Raw genomic sequence first — 13,932 nt, forward strand, 5'->3', positions numbered from 1 at the left:
TGAGACCATGACCTGAACCAAAGTCAGAGGCTTAACTCACTGAGCCACCCTGGTGCCCCAAGCAACATATATTTCTATGTTCAAATGTGAGTGAGGTGAGAAAAAGTAGGTCTTCTACTCATTTATTCCTATGATTCTTTTCAATAAGCCAGGTAGGGATAGGCATCCTTACTTTGTGTATGTTGAGACTTTAATGGTGTATGTTAAAACCAGTTACATAAGGAAAAACTTTCTGTTTTGGGTCAGAAGAAGAGGAAAAATAAAGATAGTTATATGTTAATTACTGAAAGATTGCTTATATAATTGTATGTCTTGATTTATCTCACAGCTTAACACTGGTAGGTGTTTTCTAAGTATAAATATAGTTGAGATTTTTCCTGTGCATATTTACTGAAATGGTAACTTGTAAGGAAATAGCACATAACCAATATATTAGTTGAATTATGTTTTCATAAAATGTAATATTACTTTTTATATTTGTAATTTGAATATATTTCCCAGTTTCAAGATGATTTTAAAGAATTACCTTTCCTTGTAAAAGCCACTTAAGATTTTTATGAGAAGCTTTAAGATTTGTCTGGCTTTATCTAGTGTCGTTTTAATTTCATGTGTTTTTTTCTTATGCATTTGCACATACCAGTAAGCCATGTGTAAAAATTGTTACCATGATGAAGGAATGCTTTTACTAGTTTTTTATGCTATTAGTTTTAGAGCTTTAAAAATAGTGTGCAGTTTTAGCTATACATATAGTCTTAATTACCTTGTATTTTTTTTTTTCAAAAAAATAAAATGGAACATTTATTTTTATTTTTTTATTCAGTCACAAATATTGTTTGAATGTAACTATTTTAAAAAACTTAAATACCTTTTTGAATAACAGAGTTTTATAAAAAGTATAATTGCTTCTTTCATAAGATTTTTTGTATTGACATTTTATCATCACAGGGCTTTATAGTGTGTGTGCGTGTGTGTGTGTGTGTGTGTGCGTGCAACCTGGGACTTGGACTCAAAATCCTGAAATGAAGTGTCACATGAAACCAAGAGTCAGATGCTCTACTGACCAAGCTATCCAAGTGTCCCACAAGACTTTTTTATATTGATTTAAGTTGAGAACATAATGATAGAAAGTAACTACTTGAAGGCAGGTCTTTGGAAATACAGGGTAAAATGTGTGTTGGCAGAATGGAATGGCTGAAAGGTGTGAGATAAAAAAGGAACCAAGGAAAACTCAGTTCTCTATGCTTGGACAAGTCATGTAAGCTCTCTAACATCTATTTCCATGAATTGTTATGAGGATTTGATGAAATAATATATGAAGGCCCATTATGAATATTAAAACACCATAATATTAAAACATAAAACATTTAAAAGTTTACCTTAAGTCATGCCTTGTTAATTGAGAAATTTCAAAAAAGCTTAGATTTTATAGGGGTAAGAACTCTAAGCTCTCCATAGTTCAGTAAGTAGTTTAACTTCTAAGTTCCCTTGGGCTTATTGCGTATAGTTCCTTCCCAGTGATATTTTCAATCTTTACTAGTTTTGTATCTCTTCATAAGAATGAGCCCAAGGCCATTTCTCCTATTAATTGATAATAAATTGATCACATTCTAGCCTTAAGATGAACTACTAATCTGATCACAGAGAAAAAGTCATCTATAAAAAGGACCTGCCTCTTGTTTGTAGTATATTTGAGACACAGTGATTCTCTTCTTAGTAAATATTTGAAATAAAAAAGCAACCCAAAAGTCCTATAGCTTATTTACTAACATGTTATGTTATGTTATGTTATGTTATGTTAATCATGGAGTGTTGCTGATTATAAACAAAACATAATCTGTCATGCTATAATAAGTAATGACCCATCAACAAGAACCTGAAGTGCCTCATGCTTTATTTCTGTCACATCAGTTGTAACTTTCCTGACATCTTTAGATTGACTTTTGGCATCAAGAAAGACAAAAATTCTAAACAAATATTTTAGTTTCTGAAATTACTTACGTAAATATGATTCAGCTAAATGCTATTTCTGTTTTCCTATTGCAGATTTCTCAACAGTGATGTCACAAGATTGACCACATTGATCACAGTAAGAACAAAATGATAATTAATCTTTTAAGGATGTTTTCTCCAGAATGAGTATAGGGTTGGAAAATATTTATAATTTTATTCTTTCTTTCAGCAAACAATTAAATGTTTATATTTTCAATGAAACACATCTCATACTTCTAGTTAGTATTTTAAGTACTAAGAAAATTGCTTTAAATTATTTAAAAGCATTTAAAATGAAAAATTACTTTTAATTTATAACTGAAATTATATGCTTAATTATATTAATGTATTTCAGTGTGAATCATCTGAACATCCTATTTTAAAAATTTCTGTCTTTACTAAAAAATAACAGAACATTTAAGATAACTCCATATTAGGAAAAAATTTACAAAGATAAAATTACTTGAGATTGTAATCACTTATTAAGAAAAGACTGTAAACAGCCTTGAAAGGATTCTTAAGCTTGCTTAAATTTTTCATTGATATTTAAATGATTTATAGAGAGTCTTCCAAATATGGAGAGTTGTTGAAAAGAGATAGTTCTCATAAGTAACTGATACTTCTCTTTATTTTAAAGTATTAATCTCTACTATATAAAAGGATAAGGAAATAACATTTCTTAAAGAAAAAACTGTGTCCAAGGTCTTGATCCACATTATTATAAAATTACTAAATAGTAAAAAAATATTATTTTTGGAAAATTCTTTTAAATAACACAAATAAATTTGAATTATTTACTCAATCTGTTTCTTTAATCCTGTTCTAATTGTTCATTAATTATATAAACAGTAATTATCAGAAACATAAATTCATAATATTTATATTTGTATTTTAACATTTTTCTAAAAAACTTTAAAAAAACCTGGTCTACTTTTTTAAGCTTGGAGAGAACTTTTATTGTATTTTTAAGCGTTTTATCATCAAGTATACATATGCTCAGATGTTTATCTCCTATTCATTCATTTTCCTAAGGTATCACATTAGCTATCTCTGATATGCAGCTCTTTGCTTGTTTGTTTTTTCCTTAATCAGAACTTTATTGCCCTAACTGAATATTTTACAATAAAATATTAATGTATTTCTATAATAACCTTCTGCTTAGTGTTGAGTACATTTCAGTCAAGGAGGTTAACATGGGCATTGGATGAAAATGATTTTTAATTTGAAAATGCTGGCTCTTGCTGTACATTTTTAGGGTAACATTAAGAGAGTATGTAATTGCAAGTGTTCTAAATTCAAGAATTTCAGTAAGAGAGGTAGTATCCAATATTATCTGATATAATATAAGGGAAAGACTAAGAAGTATTCATTTGAGATATTCATAAGTGACTGATAGTAAAAACCCTTAATTTGTAATAATATTAGGGCTATGAGGCCTTCTCCAGCCCCTTGAGCCAAGAGAAGAGGGTAGATTTCAACACTGATTCCCATTGAGGGGACTGTGGAGAGAGTAGGTCAAGCATTGACCATGGGGCAGAAATAAAGTGAGACCAGGAAAGGGCTGATATGCTCAGAGGAAATGGAGGTTAAGGGACTAGTCAGAAGTAGATAAGCTGATAAATTGAGATGATAAAGTAATAGCTGAAAGAGCAGAATATTGTGGCTGGGTTGGGGGAGGATATTATAGATTGTTTCAGAGCTGAAGCTGTAATGAGTCTTTGTGTATTACATAATATACATTTTTTATATTTTTGCCCCAGAAATTTTCAGAACTCAGGAGGATTGCTATTTTTCCCAAGTTATAATCCATAAAAGTGTTCAGATCTTCTAACTGCTCTCTCATTTTCCTGGCCATCATCAATTCTCTTAAAGTCTATGCATCTTCAGTTTAATCTTATCAAAGCATTGCTGACTCTTTCACTTTTTTACTTGAAGATGTTTAGTGACTTCCCATTTCCTCCAAGATCAAATCTAGATATTCTAACTTGGTATTCAAGCTCCTCAATTTGGGTGTAACATATTTCCCAGCTGATTATTGTATTGTTCCAGAATCCTACATTCTACCCAACATGGACTACATACTCCACATCAAAAATTGATTTTGGTTCCATACTTACATTCATGTCATTGCCTTCCCCTAGAATATTCTTTTTTATTTTTTAATTTTTTATTTTTTATATACATATAATATATTTTTATCCCCAGGGGTACAGGTCTGTGAATCGCCAGGTTTACACACTTCACAGTACTCACCATAGCACATACCCTCCCCAATGTCCATAACCCCACCCCCCTTCTTGTAACCCCCCTCCCCCCAGCAACCCTCAGTTGCTTTTTTTTTTTTAAAGATTTTATTTTTAAGTAATCTCTACACCCAGTGTGGGGATCAAACTCACAACCCCAAGATCAAGAGGTAAATGCTCTACCAGCTTAGCCAATTAGGCTCCTCTCTGTAGAATATCATTTTTCTATTTTAGGCTTTTAGTTTTTTCTGATGAACTCAGAACTCTCTTCTAATAACCTGTCAACATGTAATCATTCTTTGAGGCCTTCCCTAAGCATCCTAATGGAAAATGATCCTCTTTCCCTAGTAGTTTCTTAATGCTTAATTTTTATTATTCCTATGTTACTGGTAACATATATTTTCTTATATTTTATGTATTTTAATATTTATTTTTCACTGTGCTAAGCAAATGAGCATTCAACCAATGTTTGCTGGTAATCATAAATACCCCCAAAAGAGCTCAATTAATTAGCATCCTTAGTTTTTCTATATAAAAATTAAAATAAGGATATTAATACATGAATATCCAAAAGGTGAACCATAGGAAGCAAGTTAGATGGGAAAGAATGTATGTTTTAGAACTAAAGAGAGCTTGGGGCTTCTGGGTGTCTCAGTTGGTTAAGCATCTGACTCTTGATTTTAGTTCTAGTCATGATCTCAGGGTCTAGCCCCTTGTTGGGCTCCATGCTCAGCAGGGAGTCAGCTCAAGATTCTTTCTCTCTCCCTCTGCCCTTCCCCTCCTCACTCTTTCTCTAAAATAAATAAATAAATCTTTAAAAATTTTTAATTTTTAATTTTTTAATTTTTGTTATTTTTAAAAGATTTTATTTATTTATTTGACAGACAGGGAGAGAGAGAGAGAGACATCAGGAGGAGATGCAGGGGTAGGGGGAGATGCAGGCTTTCCACTGAGCAGAGAAGGCAAATATTTAACCGACTGAGCCACCGAGGTGTTCCCTGCCCACCCCCACACCGTTATTTTAAAAAGAACTAGAGAAAGTTCAAGTATTGATGCCACTTATACCAGGTATGTGACCCATAGCAAGTGAACCTCTTTGTACTTCAGTATCTTCACCTGTAAAATGATGTTACTTACATTTAAAAGGATTGCTATGCAAGATTTAAATATAATGCGTTTCAACTTTCTTCCCTCTTATATATGGCTCCTTCGCACATACAAGAAGGGAGATGAAATCAGGTGTAAATGTCAGGGATACACCCCAAACATCCAAATTTACCTTATTCGCACATTGTGGCCCTTTTGTCTGTAAGTTTCAGTAAATGAATTTCTACTTTCTACATTACATATATTTTTAAAGATTGATATTTATTTATTTGACAGAGATCACAAGTAGGCAGAGAGGCAGGCAGAGAGATGGGGGGAAGCAGGCTCCCCGCTGAGCAGAGAGCCCAATGCAGGGCTCGATCCCAGGATGCTGGGATCATGACCTGAGCCGAAGGCAGAGGCTTAACCAACTGAGCCACCCAGGTACTCCTACATTACATATGTTTATGATAACTTAATCGATATATGAATTCCAGCAAGGAGACTGATTAGATCTTTTGATACAAGGTGCTTTTATTTAGGGAAAGAGTTAGACCTCAGTAGAATATTAAGATCCTAAAAGGCTAGAATGAACTTTAGAATGGCTCAGATTGTGCTGCATTCCCCTTATACAACAGATGAAAAAATCAAGGTCCAGAGAGTTGAAAGGGAGGTAATATGTGTTAAGAACATGAACTGAGGTCAGAAAAACCTTTGTTTAAAGGTTGTGATCTTGAGTCCATTACATAGTCTAAGATCCATTTTTTCCTCTCTAAAGCAGAGATAATATTTATATCTCTAGGAGTGCTGTGAATGTTAAATGACATCATGTTTATAAAGCATAGTACAGAGGCAGATACATACTAAATTCTCTTGACCACTCATTGTATCATCATTGTAGATGATGATACCATCACTTGTAAAGTTACTTTTCTCAAGTCACATAGGGTGAGATCTTAGCTTAACCTGATTTTGCTTTATTCTACCATAATTTTTAGTATGGTTTTGTGATCGCATCTACTTGATTAAAAATCTCTAAACAGCATTAGGGTTTAGAGAGCTCAGTCAAATTATCTGCCTTTGGCTTAGGTCATGATCTCTGGGTCCTGGGATTGGGTCCTTGGGTCAAGGCCCATGTCAGGCTCCCTGCTTAGTGGGTTGCTTGGTTCTCCCTCTCTATCTTCCTCTCCCCCTGCTTGTGCTTTCTTGCTTCTTCCCTCTCTCAAATAAAGAAAACTTTTAAGAAATTAAAATAAATTAATTAAGTAAATAAAAATCTCTGAATAGCATTTATAGGAAGTATTATAAAATAACTCATAGATTTTTTTTATTCTCAAATCTTTCCAGATTCTTTGTCTTCTTTGAGAATATTTAAGCAATTTCACTTAAATGCAGTTTATTAGTGTGTAATTTCATTACTATACTAGCTATACTTTTAAATATTATGATTTAACTTTTTAATATATATTTTAATAATATTACAGAGCAAGTTGGAAAATAAAATGGCCTTTTCTCATTTTGTTTTGCTTTGTTCTGTTTTTGTTTTTAAAGAGAGAGAGAGAGAGAGTACTTAACATATGTGCACAAGCAGGGGTATGGACAGAGGGACAGAGAGAGGGAATCTTAAGCAGGCTCCATGCCCAGTGTGGAGCCTGATGGGGGCCAGTCTTACAACCCTGAGATCATGACCTGAGCTGAAATCAAGAATTGGATGCTTAATAACTGAACCACCCAGGTGCCCCAAGCCTTTTCTGGTTTTATTAATATTCCTTTTACCCTTTGTAATTTTATTGTAAATATTACTTATATTTTATAGAGACTCATCTCTACCAACAGAAATATTTCACTTAAAAATTGAAATTTAGGGTCCCCTGAGTGGCTCAGTCAGTAGAGTGTGCAACTTTTTATCTTGGGGTCTTGAGTTCAACTGCCACGTTGGACAGAGAGATCACTTAAAAGCAAATAATTAAAGTTTTGTTTGTTAGTTTGTTTGTTTTAAAGGCAGAAAAGGAGCACCTGAGTGGCTCAGTGGGTTAAAGCCTCTGCCTTCAGCTCAGGTCATGATCTCAGCGTCCTGGGATTGAGTCCTGCATCTGGTTCCCTGCTCCACGGGGAGCCTGCTTCTCCCTTTCCCTCTGCCTCTTACCCTGCTTGTGTTCTCTCTCACTCTCTCTCATTCTCTCTGGGTCAAATAAATAAATAAATCTTTAAAATGATTAAGAATTGAAATTTAGAAGGAATTATTAGACCACTTTACAATGTACACACTACTAGAAATATTGGAAGTAGATAGCAAATTTAAAATGTTGGCTACCGACCACAGATAAAATGTAATGAAGTGTCATAGTGACTGATGGTTGTCCCTTAATGTTGATTTTCCCCATCCACTAATTCCTTCCTAGCATATCAATACCTGGAGTAAAAATATTTCCCAGCTTCCCTTGAATCTAGATGTGATCATGGGACTAAGGTCTGGCTAGAGATAAATAAGCAGAAGTACTATATACAACTTAAGGGAAAGGTTGTATTCCCTCTTTTTCCCCCATTCTTCCTTACTGGCTGAAATGTGGACATGGTAACTGGAAATGAGTGGAAACCCCAAACCAAGAATGGGCAAGAAATAAAAGAGAAAGTCTCTAATATCTTCAGGATGTTACCTTGTCTATATCCGCACTGGTGCCTGCATCTGGACTTCCTTGATATGACAGAGATAAACTTTTTTTTCTTTTCAGAAATAAGTGTATTTATTGATTTAAATACTCTCTATCTCTATAGGAGTATAACTCAAAAGAAGCATTTATTGTTTTATACATCTCTTACAATATCTATGATGTATAACTAACACAAATAATGGGTTCATTGAATGAAATGGATGCAATAGTGTGTGAATTTAATAACCAATTTTATTATTTCTGCTTTGCTAATTTGTTCTTTTTATACTTCTACATGAAGAAAACCAAAAAAACAAACAAATAAAAAAAACCAAGCCCCTTAGTTTTGTCAGTTATTTACAATGATTACATAAATGTTCTATTTGTTTAGTTTTTTAAATTTTTCTTTTTTTAAATAATTTTTTCATTTTTCAAATAAACATATAATGTATTATTAGCCCCAGGGGTACAGGTCTGTGAATCACCAGGTTTACAGACTTCACAGCACTCACCATAACACATACACTCCCCAATGTCTGTAACCACCCATCCTCTCCCTTCCCCTCTCCCCCATTTGCTCACAAAGTTTGCTTTGTGAGATTAAGAGTCTCTTATGGTTTGTCTCCCACCCGATTACATCTTGTTTCATTTACTCTTTTCCTACTCCCCAAGCCCCCCACATTGCATCTCTACTTCCTCATATCAGGGAGATCATGTGATAGTTGTCTTTCTCTAATTGACTTATTTCGCTAACCATAATACCCTCTAGTTCCATCTACATCATCGCAAATGGCAAGATTTCATTTCTTTTGATGGCTGCATAGTATTCCATTGTGTGTGTGTGTGTGTGTGTGTGTGTGTGTCTGTGTGTGTGTACCACATCTTCTTTATCCATATATCTGTTGATGGACATCTAGATTCTTTCCATAGCTTGGCTATTTTGGACATTGCTGCTATAAACATTCAGGTGCATGTGCCCCTTCAGATCACTACGTTTGTATCTTTAGGGTAAATACCCAGTAGTGCAATTGCTGGGTCATAGGTTAGCCCTATTTTCAACTTTTTGAGGAACCCTCATGCTGTTTTCCAGAGTGGTTGTACCAGCTTGCATTCCCTTCAACCATGTAGGAGGGTTCCCCTTTCTCCACATCCTCGCCAGCATCTGTCATTTCCTGACTTGTTAATTTTAGCCATTCTGATGGTGTGAGGTGGTATCTCATTGTGGTTCTGATTTGTATTTCCCTGATGCCGAGTGATGTGGAGCACTTTTTCACGTGTCTGTTGGCCATCTGGATGTCTTCTTTGCAGAAATGTCTGCTCATGTCCTCTGCCCATTTCTTGATTGGATTATTTGTTCTTTGGGTGTTGAGTTAGCTAAGCTCTTTATAGATTTTGGATACTACCCCTTTATCTGATATGTCGTTTGCAAATATCTTCTCCCATTCTGTCAGTTGTCTTTTGGTTTTGTTAACTGTTTCCTTTGCTGTGAAAAAGCTTTTGATCTTAATGAAGTCCCAATAGTTCATTTTTGGCCTTGCTTCCCTTGCCTTTGGTGATGTTCCTGAGAAGACGTTGCTGTGGCTGAAGTCGAAGAGGTTGCTGCCCGTGTTCTCCTCAAGGATTTTGATGGATTCCTTTCTCACATTGAGGTCCTTCATCCATTTTGAGTCTATTTTTGTGTGTGGTGTAAGGAAGTGGTCCAATTTCATTTTTCTGCATGTGGCTGACCAATTTTCCCAACACCATTTGTTGAAGAGGGGTGTTTTTTTCCACTGGACGTTCTTTCCTGCTTTGTCGAAGATGAGTTGACCATAGAGTTGAGGGTCTATTTCTGGGCTCTCTCTTCTGTTCCATTGATCTATGTGTCTGTTTTGTGCCAGTACCATACTGTCTTGATGATGACAGCTTTGTAATAGAGCTTGAAGTCTAGAATTGTGATGCACCAACTTTCGCTGGCTGGCTTTCTTTCTTTCTTTCTTTTTAAGGATTTTATTTATTTGACAGGCAGAGATCACAAGTAGGCAGAGAGGCAGGCAGAGAGAAAGGAGGGAGCAGACTCCCTGCTGAGCAGAGAGCCCGACTAGGGGCTCCATTCCAGGACCCTGGGATCATGACCTGAGCAGAAGCTTTAACCCACTGAGCCATCCAGGCCCCCCATCTTTTTCAATATTCCTTTGGCTATTCGAGGTCTTTTCTGGTTCCATCTACATTTTAGGATTATTTGTTCCATTTCTTTGAAATAAATGGATGGGATATTGATAGGGGTTGCATTAAATGTGTAGATTGCTTTAAGTAGCATAGACATTTTCACAAGAGATAAAATTTTTTTGTTAGCCACTGGTTTCAGGTTTTCTGTCTCTTGTGCCTAAAACTAATCCTGACACACCAAAATAGTTTGACAAATTATATGCCATTGTTAAAATGTCTTTGGTTTGTTTATATTTCATTTACTTTTACTCAACTCTGCTATAACTTTCATAGGTTGGATTTTAGGAGAAAAATAGGAAAGGGAATGATTCACTGTGTCTAGGGAAGGAGACTAACTAAACCTTAACAGAGTAGGATGACATCTGGGCTAGATTTTTGAAGTATGAGTTGGAAGAAAACACTAATTCCAAAGGATACATGCACCCCTTTGTTAATGCAGCATTATTAACAGCCAAGATATGGAAGCAACCTAAGTGTCCATTGATAGGTGAATGGTAAGGAAGATCTGGTAAATGTGTGTGTGTGTGTCTGTGTGTGTGTATATACACGAAGTAGAGAAATCAGCCATTTCCAAAAGGAGTACACACACACACACACACACAGGAATATTATGCTGCCATAAAAAGGATGTAATCATGCCATTTGTGACAACATAGATAGACCTAGAGGGTATTATTCTAAATGAAATGAGTAAGATTGAGAAAGACAAATACCATATGATTTCACTCATGTTTAAAACACTCATGTAAAAAAACAAAACAAATGAATAAACAAAGAAAAAGCTATATCACACCTATAAATACAGAGAACAAACTGATGGTTGCCAGAGGGGAGTATGGAATGAATAAGTCACAGGAATGAAAGGCACAGCATAAGAAATATAGAAAATGATGTTATAATAGGGTTGATGGTGACAGATGGTAGCTATACTTGTGATGAGCGTCACATAATGTATAAACTTGTTGAATCACTATGTTGTACACCTGAAACTAATGTAATATTTTGTGTCAACTATGCTCAAATAAAAATAGTTTTGTTTGTTTTTTAAAGGAAGAGAATCCAGAAAGAGGAAATAGGCATACAGATTTGGAAAGAATGTATGTTCCAGGACATGAAAATATTTTGGATGTTGCTGTTGAAATATAAAATTTCAGGAAATAAATGAGCCTAAAGTTTAGATCTTGTAGGAGTTTACTTACCAAGAAGTTTGGTAAGTACCCTTGCAAAGGTACCTAGCAGAGAGTTCTTTAATATTATACATAAATTTAATTTAATAATATATATATATTTTTTTCTTTATATTTATTCTTACTTTTTCATGGTTTTTCCATTAAGTATTTTTTTAAAAAATGTATTTTCTAGAAGTGTTTAGAAAGGAAGTATAAAACTAATAAATTTTTATTCATTTTTTAAAAATGGTAGGTGCTTTCTAGTTGAGCCTTTATTATTAGTTTACAGATGACTAAACTGAGACTCAAAAAAGTTAAAGTATCTTTCCCAGTGTATTCTACTGACAGATAAGTCATTATTTGCAAAGTAGAGAAATCAGCCATTTCCAGAAATCTGCCATGTATTCACTGACTTTTTTTTTCTACTTTTTTAAAAATACCAAATGCAGATGTGTATATTTGGATAAAAGACACCCCCTCCCCACCCCTGAGGCACCTGGGTGGCTCAGTGGGTTAAGCCTCTGCCTTCAGCTCAGGTCATGGTCTCAGGGTCCTGTGATCGAGCCCTGCATCGGACTCTCTGCTCAGCAGGGAGCCTGCTTCCCCCTCTCTCTGCCTGCCTCTCTGCCTACTTGTGATCTCTCTCTCTGTCAAATAAATAAATAAAAACTTTAAAAAAAGACACCCCCCACCTCCCATTGCCAAAGCTTCTCCAGCAAAAGTTGCACCATTATACCATTGAAGGAGCTAAACCCATGCATTGTGTTCTCAGTGAGAGACTGTAGATATAAATGATACTATGCTGCAGAGACCCAACTAAACTTCTTTGAACAATTGGAAGTATACAATGTTACAGGCTCATTTGGTTTCAAAATCAGTTCTTACCTAAAAATTCTGAATGAGCTACTGTTTAATAAATATGCTTAAGAAAAGAAAAAGGCAATAATCTTAACATAGTCTAGGAAAAATTATAGAAGCATGAGAGAATAGAAAAGAAAGTTTTCTACTTTGTTTTGGTGGTTTTTGGTTTGGTGGTTTTTGGTTTGGTGGTTTTTGGGTTTTTTTCTTTCTTAATTTTTTTTTCTGTAATTAGTAGTGAGTTTAATATAGCCCAGAGTCTGCTGGGTAGTCTCTCCATTTGTTTCCCTTTCCTCACGTGCTCTCACTCTCAAATAAATAAAATTTTTTTAAGTTTAATACAAATATTCCTGATGCTGTCCTTATGGGAATGCATTTTTTTCAAGTGCTTTTTAAAAACATTACATCAGTAGCTATATTTCTATCATAATATAAGACAGTGCAGGTAAACTTTTCCACATGCAAATTGTACCATCTATTTATTTATAATTTTATTCTCCAATTTGCTTTCATCTCAGGAAAATCTACTTAACTTTTATTCACAAAATTCATGGTTTTTGTCTCTTTATTGCCTCATTACTGAATACTTCAGGGTTGTATTTTTTAAATTCTAGTCCTTTCATCAAAGTTCATAATTCCATAGCTCAGTCTATATCAAACTTCCTCTCATCTCTGAAACAGTTTTTGCTGATTATAGTTCTATTTTATTTGCTCCTTGACTAACAATTTGAAAGTCTGCATTGGTGTTCTAGAAACTGTGAGAGAAGAGAATGATGTACAACAAAATTAAATTTCAAGTCACTTTAATTCAGAAAATATTTACCTCGTCCTTTCATATTTTTAGTGTGGAACTTATAGAAAGGAAACTTTATAAAACTTTCACACTTGACAGTAAACTCAAATGTCACAGTTCCCCTCAAATGTTACCTCTTCCGTAAAACCTACAGATCCCGGGGCACCTGGGTGGCTCAGTGGGTTAAAGCCTCTGCCTTCAGCTCAGGTCATGATCTCAGGGTCCTGGGATTGAGCCCCGCATCGCATCGGGCTCTCTGCTCAGCAGGGAGCCTGCTTCCCCCTCTTTCTTTCTGCCTGTCTCTCTGCATACTTGTGATCTCTGTCAAATAAATAAATAAAATCTTAAAAAACAAAAACAAAAACCTACGGATCCCCCTTGCAGCTGGAATTAATACCCCATCATTTCTACCTTTCAGGTATTTGTTATTTCTGTCATAGTAGTGTTCTCCAACACTACCTTGGACCTGAGTACATTCTCTGTTGAAAGAGGGTTTGCTACAATAGCTTACAAGAATATTCTTTTATCACCTGGGATGCTTACCTTATAACCAATTACTTCCATGAACTTTCAGGGCTATGATTGTATTTAATTATGTCAGTCTAATAAGAAAAGAACAAAAATAGATTTGACATGTACAAGTAGTTCATTTGTACCAAGTGAAGGCCAGATGACATCAGAGTGAACTAAATTAAAGCTCTCTAGTAGTTTGAGTAGAAAGAAATGGTGGCAATATTCAATTGTCCAGGGAACACTAGATTGTAAGATAGGTATGCCAAACAAAAATGTAACTGGAAAATAATGGGGAAGTAGCGATCTTTCATTTTAGCAAAAACATCTTATGGTACCAGTTTGAAATCTGTTAGTTTTGTGGCTTTTTGGCGGGGGGCGGGGAGAGGTGGGGACAGCATGTGCAGGTGGGATGGGGCTACAGG

The 13,932-nt window shown here is 35.0% G+C and overlaps 1 protein-coding gene across 19 annotated transcripts in view; it reads left to right on the forward strand.

The window, feature by feature from the left end:
* The window catches only part of BAZ2B (bromodomain adjacent to zinc finger domain 2B), a 316,560-nt gene that overhangs the window by 72,896 nt on the left and 229,732 nt on the right, over positions 1 to 13,932 (forward strand). For all 19 annotated transcript variants that reach the window (XM_045066575.1, XM_045066584.1, XM_045066581.1 and 16 more), the window contains one exon: positions 2,044 to 2,086. The gene's annotated coding sequence lies outside the window, so the exon portion shown is untranslated. The remainder of the gene's footprint in view (positions 1 to 2,043; positions 2,087 to 13,932) is intronic.

This window comes from Mustela putorius, unplaced genomic scaffold, assembly GCF_011764305.1.
Source record: "Mustela putorius furo isolate JIRA1106 unplaced genomic scaffold, ASM1176430v1.1 tig00003869_pilon_pilon_pilon, whole genome shotgun sequence".
Classification (NCBI taxonomy): domain Eukaryota; kingdom Metazoa; phylum Chordata; class Mammalia; order Carnivora; family Mustelidae; genus Mustela; species Mustela putorius.